General features: G+C 47.3%; 1 protein-coding gene across 7 annotated transcripts in view; it reads right to left on the bottom strand.

Moving 5' to 3' along the window:
- INPP4A (inositol polyphosphate-4-phosphatase type I A) overlaps positions 1-13348 on the bottom strand; it is a 147843-nt gene extending 134495 nt beyond the window's left edge. For all 7 annotated transcript variants that reach the window (XM_040993762.1, XM_040993765.1, XM_040993763.1 and 4 more), the window contains exon 1: positions 13129-13348. The gene's annotated coding sequence lies outside the window, so the exon portion shown is untranslated. The remainder of the gene's footprint in view (positions 1-13128) is intronic.
- Between the last annotated feature and the right edge of the window lie 1180 nt (positions 13349-14528).

The raw sequence follows: 14528 nt of genomic DNA, 5'->3' as shown, positions 1-14528 counted from the left end.
ACAACTTAAACTATTTTTGAAACAGTCTGCCTGTGTCAATATAACAGGTCAAATCCTGTGAGATCCAGTTCCAATGAAGGACACAGTGAGTACTGCTTTGGAATTGGATACCTCACTTACACCTGTTTGAAATAAGTCATATCCACTACAGCTTAGAACTCACTTTCCTCAGGCGACTAAGGATGAGGACAGATCCACATACACAGGGTGTCCAGAGCTGTCAGGCCCAGGGCATGCTCAGGGACCAGGGTAAGCAGTCAAATCACTGTTGCAAAACTCAGAAGCCCCAAGAGAGATTGACTGAGATGAGCTTCAATGTCTTGGGATCTCTCACCAAACTTGTTGATACAAAAATGTTTCCCAGGGTACTACACTATCACTGAAGCATCCTTTTCCTGAGCCAGTTAACTTATCCATACCACAGGCCTCTCACTACTCACAATCCCCTCACTGATTTTTCTTCTCTCTTTAATCAAGCAGGCTAATACATAGCTTGATAAAGGTATTTGAGTAAGAAGACATCTGGGCCCAGCACAGTGGCTCAATTGGCTAATCCTCCCCACTCAAGTGCCATGAGTTCGTGTCTCAGATGCCCCACTTCCCATCAAGCTCCCTGCTTGTGGCCTAGGAAAGCTGTGGAGGATGGCCCAAAGCCTTGAGACCCTGTACCCATGTGGGAAACACATAAGAAGCTAGTCCTTGGCTCCTGGATTCAAATCAGTTCAGTTCTGGCTGTTGTGGCTATTTAGAGAATGAACCAGTGGGTGGAAAATTTTCTGTCTCTGCATCTCTCTGTAAATCTGCCTTTCCAATAAAAATAAATCAATCTTTTTTTTCTTAATATGTAATAGTGGGCCTGGTGTGGTAGCCCAGCAGTTAAAGTCCTTGCCTTGCATGCCCAGGATCCCATATGGGTGCCGGTTCTAATTCTGGTAACCCCATTTCCCATCCAGCTCCCTACTGTGGCCTGGGAAAGCAGTCTAAGATGGTTCGAAGTCTAGGGACCCTGCACTTATGTGGGAGACTCAGAAGCTCCTGACTCCTGGCTTCAGACTGGCTCAGCTCCCGTCACTGCAGCCACTTGGGGAGTGAATCAATGGACAGGAGATCTTCCTCTCTGTCTCTCCTCCTCTTGTATATCTGACTTTTCAATAAAAATAAATAATAAATCTAAAAAAAAAGTGACAGGATCTAGATTTTTAAAAATACATATGTAATAGTGATTAAATAATTAAATCGACTCAAACTGAAAGATCTTCCTTCCCACTGAGGAGATGCTCAAAACACCATCCAGCTCAAAAGCATCTATAACAATAATGTAAAAACACCCGTCTTGGGTAACTGCTACTTGAACATCGACTATCTGCAACATGACTTCAGGTATCACTAAGACAGGTTCCTGTACTCCAGGGCTCTGCTGTGTTTAAAGGAGATTAAGGTATCACTAAGACAGGTTCCTGTACTCCAGGGCTCTGCTGTGTTTAAAGGAGAAAGGCACACAAAGAAAATAAACTTTTTGTGTGTGTGTGTAAAGGCTGCATCCCTGAAATGCGCTCAGAGCTTCTTAAGCACATTTCTTAAAAGGGGTAACACTCACATATAGTTGCATCCAACTAAAATTCACTCTCCTCTCCCCCTTCTTAATCAGCTTATGCTTTAACTGAGAACTTTAAATCCATGTAACCTTTCTCCAACACATCAGTCTTGGCTAACAAGAAATGAGATTGGTAAGAAACATGGTACAAGTAGTCCATGGAGAGAAAGGTGGGGAACATAAGGAAGGATGTCAAGCTATCAGGAAGGGAAAGGCAGTTCAGACCAAAGTCAAGAAGATATGTGTGTGCCAATGATCAGGGGAAAACATGCTGGTGGAAAGTGATCACCAGTCCACCTGACAGGGTTTGAACCTTAACACAAACCTTGCGTTACACTTGGGGACTATCTACTCAACAGCAGGGATGTGGGGACGGGCAGCAGCGGTTAGGGAAAGGCGCTGGACCAGAAAGACAGCCTTAGCATCGGGCCATGTATTTTTGGTATTCCAAGGTCTCTGATGAGAACTGGTTTCTTCTACTCTAGAGACCTACTGCTGAATCACTGCTGAGGGTAGAGAAAGTGAAAGGATAAGGAGGCTGGATTTCCACGGCAACAGACTAAAGGAGGACTTCCCTAAATAGACCTGTGTCAAGCTACATCAAGAACCCATACCAGTTCAGCCATGCAGCTCTCAGGCACTACCACAACTACACTGGCTGTTGGAGGCAATGGCAAGGAGGGAGCAATGAAGAAATAATCTAGCTTCCCCAGAAAGAGGGAGGGAGAAGAGAGAGGGGGAAGAGGAAGATTCAGTCACACTCCCCTAGTCACAGTCCTTCCACTCTACCCTCATTTCCTTCTAGCACCTCTGCCACATCTTCCTGCCTTGACTCCGGTTGGTTGCCCTGCCTCTTAGCATTTCTCTCTATTGCAACAATTCCCTTCTGGGGTGCCCTGGGCAATGGTATGTCTTCTAGCCACTTTAACACATTTTAAATACACAGATATTAGGGACCAGCATGTGGCACAGCTGCCACCCGTGACCCGGCATTTCATGTAATTACTGGTTTGAGTCTGAGCTGCTCTACTACCTGCAGACCTAGCTCCCTACTGATGCATCGGGAGGGCAGCAGAAAACAGTCCAAGTGCTTGGCTTCCTGCACCCATGTGGAAGACCCAGATAGAGTTCCAGGCTTCAGCCCTGGTCACTACAGCCATTTGGAAAGTGAATCAGCAGATGGGAAGATATTTTCTCTCCCTCTCTCTCTCCTATGAAGCACTTGCAAATTTAAAAAAAAAAAAATCTTTTAAAAAATCGAGATACCAAGGGGAAAAACCATTACTAAGATTGTCAAGGTGAAGGGTGGGAGGAGAGGTAGTTGTAAACAGAACATTATTTCCCACAATTTTCCAGCACACTGAGTTCATAGGTCTGTCCCACTGAAATTATTAAACTCCTGGGAGCCAGACCCTTTCCCCAGTTTACAAATGAGATTGGTGATATTTAACAATTTTTCTTTCCTATAATCCAACCTGTCTCCTCCCCCCAAAATAGACATGTCACAGACATGACTCCATGTGATTTGTGATGCCTGATGCCTATCATGACTGCTCCAGGCCAGTCAATGTGATTTGGGAGTGGTCCTGTCACTTCTGGGACCTGGGGGATTCTGGGGGAATTAGAAGCAAAGGTTTCACTGCAGCCCACCCTGAACAAGGTGGATCCCTCCTCCTCTCTGTTGCTAGACAGATGTTGATTTGCCTTGCCAGATTCAAGGACCCAGAAGGGATGGATTCAACTTTAAACCTCCAACAAATACCACGCTTTCTGCCACTGGTCTCCAGGTGGCTATGCAAAGTACCAACATCATGAGGTTCTGGTCCTGGGTGGCTGAATCCCACAGATAACAAACCAGAAGCTTTAGAACTTTCTGTTGTCCCCATGGCACCAACTCCACTGTCCCTGGTCCACACTGCTAAGATTCCGCTCATCTTAAGCCCACTGTTCTTGATCTGTAGTGAATCTCAGAGCCCCAGCTTCTGACCAGTCAGAGAACCTTTCCCAAGGAAAAAACCCAACTGTACACACAGCCAGTGTGGCTCCCGCCTTCCTGAAGCAGGTTAGGAACTCCTTCCCTCACCCCGGGGATTAGATACGCCTTTACCAAACTTCACAGTAGGGAAAATCAGAAGTAATAACACACAAAATACACTGCACACAAATAAATGATTTACCAAAAGAAAAAATCTAAGCTTCCCATAAGAACGGGTAGATTTTTAATATTTTATTCATTTTCAAAAAAAGACTTTTAAAAATGCTAGTTGCAACATCAGATTGACTCCATGAAGAACTGCTATTTGATGGGCTCAGCACAGTGGCTTAGCGGCTAAAGTCCTCACCTTGAACTTGCCAGGATCCCATATGGACACCGGTTCTAAACCCAGCAACCCCACTTCCCATCCAGCCACCTGCTTGCAGCCTTGGAAAACAGCAGAAGATGTCCCAAAGCCTTGGGACCCTGCACCCACATGGGAGACTCGGAAGAGATTCCAGGCTCCTAATTTCGGATCTGCATAGCTCCAGCTGTTGCGGTCACTTGGGAAGTAATTGGACGAAGATCTTCCTCTCTGTTTCTCCTCCTCTCTGTGTATCTGCCTTTGCAATAAAAATAAATAAATCTTAAAAAAAAAAAAAAGAACTATCATTTGAAAAATATGGCTATAGTGACTGGCACAATGGCTCAACAGGCTAATCCTCCACCTCCAAGTGCCCACTTTCCATATGGATGCAGCTTGGTGTCCCAGCTGCTCCACTTCCCAGCCAGCCCCCTGCTGGTGACCCAGGAAAGCAATAGAGGATAGTCCAAAGCCTTGAGACCCTGCAGCCATGTGGGAGAACTGGAAAAGGATCCTGGCTGCTGATTTTGATCAGTTCAACTCCAGCCGCTGTGGCCATTTGGGGAGTGAACCAGCGGATGGAAGATCTTTGTCGCTCTGTCTCTCCTCTCTGTAAATCTGCCTTTTCAATATAAATAAATAAATCTAAAAAAAAAAAGAAAAAAACAGGGCTGTGGACCCTTCTCTACTGTTCCTCCTTCCTCAGTCATTGGTGCTAATGACTATACAGCTTAGTGTAAGACTGCCCCTAAACATCTTTTTCATGTGTTAAGATGAACCTGTAGATTAAGCATCAGAAAGTCAAGAAAAATCTAGATATATTCAAACTCATTTCAGGAAAAACTTGGAACAGTGGGGTAATTTGGTCTCACAAATCACACCATGGAGATGGCTCTTTTACTATACTGGAGCATAAAGTGGCAACTGCTCTGTGACAAGGAGGACATAAAGCAGGTCATCCCAGGCAAAGCTGGAGAAAGAGCCCAAGAGCCCACGTACCACCGTAGGCAGTCCCCATGCTGTTCCAGGCCAATTTTCTAAATGCTGTGCTAGCTCCTGCCAGCACACTGCTATCTACTTCTTCTCACTGAGGGAAGAACAGCAGAGTGAGCAAAGCCTATACATCTGAATGCAGTCAGGAACAGCTGCAGGAAGAGCATCAGAAGAAGTCAGCCCAGATTCTATGTGCTGGTGCAGGGGAAGTCAGCCCTGCTAGGTGAGAGGCAAAGCCTGGGGAGTGAGCAGGATGCTGCTTCCTTAGGCACCAAGTCCTAGAGGCAGGATGCAGAGGAGCAACAAGGGCGGTAGGCATGGATGTCAGGAAACTTAGCTGAGATGATTAGGTGGGGATTGTGGCGCACCAGAGAGCAGAGCTTCCTGTGGGTCACTGGCCATGGTGCTCAGTTCACACTATGGGATGATCATCCAAAATCCATTCTTCCTTCACTCTATTCAGACAACGGAGCCATCCTGGGTTTTGGGAATAGCTAGCCCCATCTCCAGCTAGGGAGTGGGAGCTGAGGAAGCAGTTTTCAAACTTGATGTTGTATCAGAATCATCTAGAGGGCTTGTCAAAAGAGATCTCTGGGTTCCATTATTGAGTCTCAGAAGGTACATTTATAACTAGTTCTCAAGCAAGCCAGATGGTTGGGGGACCACCCTGGAGCAACACTAACCTTAGTCAATCAGTGTACAGCACTCTCACATCACTGGGCAGGAGAAGCCACCTGACCCTCTGCTGCCAGCAGGACACAACGCCTGTGAACCCGCTGGCTTGTCTGCTTCCCTGCTTCTGCTGGCCAAGCACAAGGAAGTATACAGTGTCACTGGCCCTACTGACCATGCCATAACCATGAGGAAGCTGACCCTATCATGAAATCAGCAGTGATTGCTAGAGAGCAGAGAAAATCCACTCAACTGTTGACAGGGGACAGCTCCAACTCTCTGCAATGACAAATCTGATTCTTGGCAGCCAAAGCCTATCCCAGCAGTCATAACCTGTAATCCAGTGGGACGGTTGAACAGGGCACCTGTCTTCTCAGAAACATCTACCTGCTTAATAGAACACCTTGACACTTCCAGAATGTAATATACAGATCATTCATCCTGAAAAATGCAAGCAACACAGAAGAGGGAAATAAAGGCATCCCACACCTTAGGTTGAATTAATCTGATCATCTGGTTTCGGTAACAGCAGCTGATAGAAGCTGCACTGGGATTACAGAAAGAGGTGAGCAAAAAGTTGCAGGGGATTTCCAGGAGATCCTGAAATCCCACTTCACATGCCATGATGAGGGGCAAACGAGGCACAGTGAGTTAAGCCACTGCTTGACACATCCACATTCAATGCAGAAACACTGTTGGAGTGCTGGTTTCAGTCATGGATACTACACTTACCATCCCACTTCCTGCTAATGCACATCCTGGCAGGTAGTAAATGATGGCTCAAGTGTTTGGAGCCCTGTCACCCCTATGAAAGACCCAGAGAAGTTCCTGGCTCATGGCTTCAGCCTGGCCCAGTTGCACACATTTAGAGTGAACCATCAAATGGAAGCTCTCTCTCTCTCTCATCCTCCTCCTCCTCCTTTCAAATAGATGAAAATAGATATTTTTTTAAAGGTACAACAAGGACCTCAGGAACCTAAGGTCAGGAGAACAAGGAAATGTCTGAGGGAAAGGGCTCTGGGAGGAGGGTCCGAAGAAGAGAGGCTGGGATGGGATGAGGTTGTCCCTTTGTCTTCCTGTCCCTGTTCCAGAAGATAAGACACTTCACCTTTATCACCACAGCATGAGCCTCCTGCAGCCCTGACCACACACATGCACCTTTCTGCTTCCGAGGCCCTCCCCAGGTGAATCTCACTGGAGAACAGGCTGATGTCATTCCAAGTTGCAGGCTGACCTCACAGACCATAGACATCAACTCACCCCAACAGCTCGTGTTCTTGCCGTCCCAGGCACTAGGCACCACTCCAAACACTTGATGTGTGATACTCATTTAATCCCCAGTGAGCCTCTGCAGCTGCTGCCACCATCAGCCCAGTTTTCCACATGAGAAACTGGACAGAAAGAGATGGGGCTGCTTGCTCAAAGACACACAGCTGGTTGGAGTCTCACAGAAGTGCAGCTCCAACATTCACCCTATGTCTAGGGATGAAATTAATGGTTTTGAAAGATGTGCATGCTGAGCAAAAGAAGTTTCAGACTGGCAAAAGCAAAATACTGAGAACAGAAATCTTTGCTACTGGGGAGACCAAGTCATTCATCTTCATCCCTTCCAGAATACACAAAGTAAAACACTTATTTTAAAATTCCTGTGAAGAAAGCTACATGATGCAATGGAAGTGGCATGAGTCCCAGAGAGACCTGGATTTGAACCCCAGTTCAGCTTCTTTCTTCCACCCTCCCCCACCTTCTATCTTATTATGAACCTCAGTCTCGTGCCCTAACCAGCCCCATCTCGGCTTCCCCCACCTCCCCAACACCACAGTGCCCTCCTGAGAGGACGCTTGGGGACACCTGTCAGATATCCAGACACAATCAGTTTCCCTCTCCTTTAGGACAAAACATACATCACACTTAAAAGAGCTTTATAAGAGCCACCAAGAATAAAGTGCAGATTGACAATAATTTGCACAATACACTAAGATGAAGACAATCAAGCTAACAAGAAAACACAGGTAAAGGATACGAACAAGATAGTTCACAGAAACCAAAACTATAAATTAGTAAGAAAAGGTCTTCAATATTCTTAGCAATTTGGAAAATGAATTAAAATCATGCCTTTTTGTGCACTGAGCTAGAATAATTAACACGACTCACTGTCTTCAACGCTGGTTGAGTCAAACAGAACCATGCCTGTTACACACTGGTGACGAGCGTAAGCTGACAGGGACTCGTAAGGAGTCATCTGGCCAAACTGTCAGTTCAAAGGGACTCTGGGCCAGAGATGCATCTAGTAGCCTGGAAGATCTGTACTAACACTGATGAGGTGCATGTATCTCTCACTATTTTAGGGTAAAAAGTTGGACACAATGTCAATCTCTATCAATAAGGAATGATTACATAAATTATGGTTCGGCTATATTCCCGGGACTAAAAAGACAAAGCCAACTGGTCTTATCAGCACCAACAGCTCTTACAGACAAAGCATTAAATTTAAAAAAGCAGAAGAATGTGTGCTCCAGTGAATTTAGATGCCCCTTGGGGGACCAGCACAGAGGCACAGCACATAAAGCCTGTGACACTATCAGCCCACATGAGCACCAGTTTGTGTTCCACCCACTCCACTTGAATCCAGCTCCCTGCTCATACCCTAGGAAAAGCAGCCCAAGAGGGCCCATGGGTTTGGGCACCGAACACTCACATGAAAGAATGGGCAAAGGCTCTTGGCCTTTGCCTGGCCCAACCCTGGCTGTTGCGAACATCTAGGGAATGAGCCAGCAGATGGAAAATTTCTGTCTCTCCTTCTCCGTTTAACTTTGATTTTCAAATAAATATATGCTTTAAAAATAAAAAAGATGCCAGTTGGGATGCCTGCATTGCCATTACAACATGGAATGCAGGTGTCCCAAGCAGCATCTTCTGGTTCCAGCTTTCTGCTAAAGTGAGCCCTGGGAGGCAGCATGCAATGGACCAAGTACCTGCATCCCTGACACCCATATGGGAAACCAGAACCGAAATCCAGGCTTCTGGCTTCAACTTGGCCAGAATTTCCTGGGAAGTAAAACAGTGGTAGTAAGATCTCCATCTACCTTTCAAATACCTTTTTTTTTTAATGTGTGAGAAAAAAAGAAATCACAGAAATTCTGCATACCATGATTACATTTATGTTTACAAAAAGAATAACTGTCCACTGATAAGGTCTACCAACAGTGACATCTCAGTAGAATCGAGCATGCTAATGACCAGGTTTTGGGTTTTAATACCACTCACTAAAAAAAAAAAAAAAAAAAAAAAAAAACAGAGTCAGGGAAAATACAGGCAGAGTCTTGAAGATTTTGTACCAGGAGAAAAAAAAAGTCCGATGACAATTATGATGATATGTCAAAAGAACATAAGATCCAGCTTGAAGGGGCTTCCACTGGTCAGACCTGGGACAAGCAGAGCAACAAAATGAGTAAGACGACTAATAATCTTTCGAATAAAGTAAAAATAATAATAATGATGATGATGAATGAGAAGTAAAGCTATTTTTTTTTCTTCTTTTAATAAAGTTCCAACTACTCTATGCAGAGGGAAATGTGAGATTAGAAATTACCATCTGTCAACCACCATAACTGAATCAAGTGAGCAGTATAATGGCTAAAACCAGGGAGTAGGGCACAAAAAGTAACAGTGTATTTACATCCCAGCAAGTGTCTTCCTATCAGATACATGCTGACTACAAAGGGGAGATGGTAACTTCTCAATGAGGCTACAAAGGCCTTTGTCAAGGGACCAAAGTAAGTAGGACCTGTCAATGCTCTAACAGTTAGCAGGTGCCTCCTGAAAGAGCACACTGACAACCCTACAGCCTCGATTCTGCCAACTCCTGCCAGAAGGACAGGACCTGAATCTAATCATAAGGAAGCCACAGGAAACCCAAACTGAGGGACATTACCTAAAAACACAGTCACTAATCTCTAAATATGTCAACATCATGAGATGTACAAAGACAGACTCAGGAACTGTTTCAGATTAAAGATGACAGAGACAGAGCAATTTAGTGCAATAGGAAATCCATAATTTTCTTTTGCTTTAAAGGCCATTACTAAGACAACTGGCAAGATCTGAATAAGACTTGTATATTACACAAAGGTGTTTTATCAACACGAATTTCCTGGTTTTCAATCACTGTACTGCTATTATGAAAAGAACATTTTTGTTTGAAAAAAGTGAAGGATTTGGAGACAAGGTATCAAGCCTGCAACTTATCATTGACCAGTTCAGGGAAAGAATAATTCCAAACGAGTGAGAAAGGAATTAAAGCAAAAGTAGCAACATGTCAAGACTTGGAGAGTCCACGTTAAGGCTTCCAGAGAATTTTGACTATTCCTGCAACTCTTCTGTGAGCCTGAAATCCCATCAAAATACAAAAAAAAATTAAATCAAGTAAAAAGTGCAAAGGCACAAAAATACATGTACATTTCTAGGGATCAAGTTCAAGAAGCTGTTTTCCTCAAAAGCATAGAAAGACAAAACAAAGCAAGCCTGCACAGATGTTAATATTAGTGTCCCCAGTTTAAGCACTTCTGACGGGGCTTCTGTTGTAGGACTATAAACAACAAGGGGTTGGAGTGGAGGCTGTTTAAAACAGATCTCTCCAGGGCCCAGTGGGGTAGCCTAGTGGCTAAAATCCTTGCCTTGCATCCCCCAGGATCCCATGCAGGTACCAGTCCGTGTCCCAGCTGCTCCACTTCCCATCCAGCTCCCTGTTTGTGGTTGGAAAAGCAGTTAAGGATGGCCCAAAGCCTTGGAACCCTGCACACACATGGAAGACCTAGAAGAAGCTCCTGGCTCCTATGGCTCAGTTCTGGCTGTTGTGGTGTTGTGGTCACTTGGGGAATGAACCAGCAGACAAAAGAGCTTTCTCTCTGTCTTTCCTTCTCTCTGTGTAGATCTTTCAAATAAATTTAAACAAAACAAAACAAAAAACTCTCCAAACCAGCTCATAATCAGGTTCTACAAAAGTAGCCCCACCATCCAGCCTTCCTCACTGCCGATTCATGCATTTTCCTCAGCGAAAGTCAAATCTTCCTGACACCATGAATAGCTGATGAAACTAAGAGGACGCTTCTGGAATAGGGCAGCTTAAGGGAGTTTTCCATTAAAAAAAAAAAAATTAAACCAATATTCATGGACAGTGAGCCAGCCTCTCTTTCTTTCTTTCTTTCTCTCTCTCTCTCTCTCTCCCCACCTCCCCACCCCACCCACCCAGTCCAGCCTTCCTTTGGTGAATTCTTGAATACTTAAATCATAGGGTGGGAGTGCAGGATCAATTCTGTACCTGCCTGGGGTACATTTGTAGAGATGCTCACTGAGCATGCTCCCAGCTAGGCAGCTGGTTAACTGGACACAAGGGCTCTCTGCTAAACACAGCCCACCATTCTGGCAGACTGCCACTTACAAAAAAGCTCTCACATATATTGTTTTTATTTATTTTTTTAAAGATGTACTTATTTTTTATTGGAAAGTGAGCTATAAAAAAAGGAGGAGAGACAGAGAGGAAGATCTTCTGTCCGATGGTTCACTCCCCAAGTGGCCACAATGACCAGAGCTGAGCCAATCCAAAGCCAGGAGCCAAGAGCCTCTTCTGGGTCTCCCTCACAGGTTCAGGGTCCCAAGGCTTTGGGCTATCCTTGACTGCTTTCCCAGGCCACAAGCAGGGAGCTGGATGGGAAGCAGGGATGCCTGGATTAGAACCGGCGCCCATATGGAATCCCAACACATACAAGGCGAGGACTTTAGCTGCTAGGCTACCATGCAGGGCCCTGTTTTTATTTCCTTGTTCCTGAAAGTCATTTTTTTAATCTCTAATATTCATTTTAATAGCATATTATAAAAAATCCAGTTTCCAAAGCAACAGGATAAAACATAAGGTCAGCCCCTGGTGCCGTGTTTACTCAAGAGACAGGGGCGGGTAAACACTCTTGAGATGGAACACAGCGTAAACAAAACTCATTAGGCACAGTAGCTAGATAAGCACAACTCACTTGAGGGCCCGGTAAAAATCTAGTCCTTTCTTTTAATTTTCCCAGCCTTCATCTCTGTCTTCCAACACCCTCCACCCTCACCCACACTCCTATCCCCGAAAACTCTGGCTTATTGCTATAGAAGCGTGTTTACATGATAGGGAAGCAGGCCTTGCCTGGCTCACTCAGCGGCAGCACCACCCCTGGGACATGGTCTCCCATCAAGACCCCTCCAACCATGCTGGCCTTCTCCTGCGGACAGCATCATTCACCTTCCTTGCACCACAATCTTCCAGCAACAAACATTTCAGCAAAGAACCTCCAAAACACAGACTCCAGACTGCAAGCCAAGCACATCATTCCTGCTAAAGCAAGCTTGTTTTCAACCAAAGGGGAGGAAAAATGGCTTAATTCTAGGACAACCTAAACAGCATTAAGATTTCAAAGTAAACTGGGCCAAGGAGTTTCTGCTCTTGCCTTCTGGAGAGATGAGAATGGGGAGAACTAGGGGGCAAGTGACAGAACCAGCACTCACACGCAAGTCAGCCAGCTCAGCCCCGGGCCCAGCCCCACAGACCACACAACCCACTGGACACAGGGCATGAACCAAACAGAACTGCACTTGCAACAGCCACAGGGCGACCCCCCATTGCCTTGGCTGAGAGATGCCCATTCTAATGGGCAGGTGATAAATCAAATCCGAAGGCAGCCACTTAAACACTCAAGCATAGCCAAGCCTCCACTAGAAGAAGGGTGGGGGGGGTTCTCAGCCGCCTCCCCTCTCTTCTCGCCGGAAGGAATTCGTTCATCATCTGTCATGGGGGACGAATCCGAGGCAGGAGGCAGGCACGCATCCTTATGTAATGTCAGAGGGCAGGAGAGAGCAGAGGCCACCCAGATAGCCTTCCTCCGCCCACAAAGACGTCTACGTTTACCTCTGCCATTCGGAGAGGTTCAGCTGCCCAAGGCCTACGCGTCGCCGACTGGAAAGAACCACGCACAGAACCCCGCAAATGTCTTAGAGGCCTCAGTGAGCCGACTAGCCAAGCCGGGCAGAAATAGGACAGAAAAAGCCAAGGTGCCAGGACAAGTGGCTGGGGATGGGGGTACCGACAGAAGAGGGATGCAGAGGTGGCCAGAGGGCAGTCCTGAGGTCCTATACATGCCCGGTTACGTTGAGGCCTTGGGCGTTCGGGAGGCACCAGCCCCAGCCCCGGGGTCGGGGAGACGCCGCGCGACCCGGGTAAGGGCGCGCGTCCTTCCCCCAGCCCCTGACAGCGCGCGACCCGGCCCCCGCTCCAGCCAGTCCCGGGCGCGGGGCCTCCTCGGGCCACAGTCGGGACTGCTGTGCGAAGACGCCCCGGCCGAGGGCTCCGCTGGGCTGGATGATTTCCATGACAACCGCGGGCGCCGTCCCCGCGCGGCCCAGCAAGCAGCGGGAGCCGCCGGTTCCCCCTCAGCGCCCCAGCCACCCTCAGGGCTCCCCTCAGCCGCCGCGCCTCCCGACCCGGTCCGGCCCACCCACCTGGTGGTGCGCCCGGATCCGAGGAGCCCGCCGCGCAGCTGGTGCCGCGGTGGTCCTCGGTGCCACCGGGCCGCGCGCCCGAGCCCGCCGCAGCCGCAGCAGCAGCAGCAGGAGCGGCGCCGTCCGCTCGTCCGGTCGTGGGCTGCGAGCTCGTCTTCAGGGTGCTGCTGGTCCTCCGGGCCCCGGCCCGTCAGCGCACGCCCCGGCCGCGAACCCGCCGCCCCGGCTCTCGCCGCCGCCACACGCTCCGGGCGGCGCGCGCCGCCCCGCCCCGGGCCCGCCCCCTCGCCGCGCATGCGCGCCCCGCCCCGGCCCCGCCTGCCCGGCCGCGGTCCTCGGCGCCCGCAGGTGCAGCAGCCGCGCGTCCCCGGTTCATCCCGGGCGCATCCGGCACCCTGCTCTGTGAGCGCGTAGCCTGCCAGGAGTTCTTAAACTGCTCCACGTTCACCAGACGGTGGCTTATTCACGCTCCCTATACGCGGAAATCAAGAAACGCGTCTCTAGCCAAGGAGCAAGGCTCCCGCTGGCGAGCCGTGACCCAGTGGAACCCTGAGGTGACGGTTCCTGCCTGACCATCCCAAGCAGAACCAGCAAAAGAAGTAGGTCACCGTGCTTTCACAATGCAGGTTTGCAAAAAGAGACGGCTAACATCTGGATGCACTGCTGTGTTCATCCTTGCAGATGGTTTGAACATGTGCTATAAAAAAAAAAAAGTGCATTGGTAATTTCTCAGCTAGTAGCAGCCCCCTTACCACGACTCCCCTCAGATTCCATTCTCCATAGGTAAAGGGAGAGAGTAGAGTTAGAGGTCTTGGAAGAAAATATTCGTGCTGATATGACCTTAATTAATTAATTTTATTTGCAAAGAAGAGGGACAGGAGAAAAATGTCTCCCCAAATTTCTGTCAACAGCCAGGGAACTCAATTTAGTTCTAGTGGGTGGCTGGGATCACTCCGCTTGGGCCAACAGACTATGTTGTTATGATCTTAAGCCTCAAATGTCTGCTTGTACTGAATGTAAACATCTGCCTTATCTTTGAAACTTCACTAGATTTTAATAAGGGGGAGAAAAAAGAGCTTTATCCTTATAAAAAAAAAAAAACTCTCTGAACACCATTCAGAAATCCTTCTAGGCAGAGTTCTCCTCTCAAATATAAAAACAAGCATTTATCATTCAAAGAGATCATCTAATCTGCTACAAATGAAAATTACTTAAGAGTTTCTGACTGCCTTTAGAATTAGGTCTGGCCCTCTCATGTCACCAAAGCCTTATGCAGACAGTTGCCTGAAATAAACATTTATAAAACTAATTTTGGAAAATGGCTCTGTGGCATGGACAGTAAAATCCACCTTAAATACCAGCATCCCATATGGGCACTGGTTGATGTCCCAAATACTCTC

This window comes from Ochotona curzoniae, unplaced genomic scaffold, assembly GCF_017591425.1.
Source record: "Ochotona curzoniae isolate NIBS_2020 unplaced genomic scaffold, NIBS_Ocur_1.0 contig_883, whole genome shotgun sequence".
Lineage (NCBI taxonomy): Eukaryota > Metazoa > Chordata > Mammalia > Lagomorpha > Ochotonidae > Ochotona > Ochotona curzoniae.
This window is presented reverse-complemented; position numbering and strand designations above follow the sequence as displayed.